The sequence below is a fragment of the Arachis duranensis genome, chromosome 2, assembly GCF_000817695.3.
Source record: "Arachis duranensis cultivar V14167 chromosome 2, aradu.V14167.gnm2.J7QH, whole genome shotgun sequence".
NCBI classification, from domain to species: Eukaryota; Viridiplantae; Streptophyta; class Magnoliopsida; order Fabales; family Fabaceae; genus Arachis; species Arachis duranensis.
The window spans coordinates 41,682,919-41,683,538 of record NC_029773.3 but is presented as its reverse complement, the minus strand read 5'-3'; the positions used below and the strand labels follow the sequence as shown (position 1 = coordinate 41,683,538).

The following is a 620-nucleotide window of genomic DNA, read 5'->3' as shown; positions in this document are numbered from 1 at the left end:
GTGTCTTAAGGATCTTCAAGTAATTCTTGATGATTTCTTACTCTGATCTTTGAATTCTTTTGACTTGAGTGTTTATGTGTCTCATTAGTGTCAGCAGTATACAAACTGCTAAGTTTGGTGTCTTGCCTCCTTAGTACTGCTTGGTGCATTTTGCATTCCAAACAGACTTTGAGAAATCATATTGACTTGCTGGGTCAATATTTTGTTCTGAGCCAATATGGCATTCAGAGTATCAATCTCAAGAACTCCCTTCTTCTGATTCGTCCCATTGTTCACAGGACTCCTTTCAGAAGTGTACATGAATTGGTTATTTGCAACCATTTCAATCAGCTCTTGAGCTTCTGTAGGCATCTTCTTCAGATGAAGAGAGCCTCCAGCAGAGCTATCCAAAGACATCTTGGACAGTTCAGACAGACCATCATAGAAAATACCTATGATGCTCCATTCAGAAAGCATATCAGAAGGACACTTTCTGATTAATTGTTTGTATCTTTCCCAAGCTTCATAGAGGGATTCTCCTTCCTTCTGTCTGAAGGTTTGGACTTCCACTCTAAGCTTACTCAATTTTTGAGGTGGAAAGAACTTTGCCAAGAAGGCATTGACTAGCTTTTCCCAAGAGT

At 39.5% G+C, this 620-nt stretch overlaps 1 non-coding gene across 1 annotated transcript; it reads left to right on the top strand.

Annotated features, from left to right (window-relative positions):
* The first annotated feature begins 450 nt into the window (after nucleotides 1-450).
* LOC127745137 (small nucleolar RNA R71) lies at nucleotides 451-558 on the top strand. Its single transcript, XR_008006333.1, has one exon. It is a non-coding gene; the product is annotated as a small nucleolar RNA R71 (small nucleolar RNA).
* The last annotated feature ends 62 nt before the right edge of the window (nucleotides 559-620 follow it).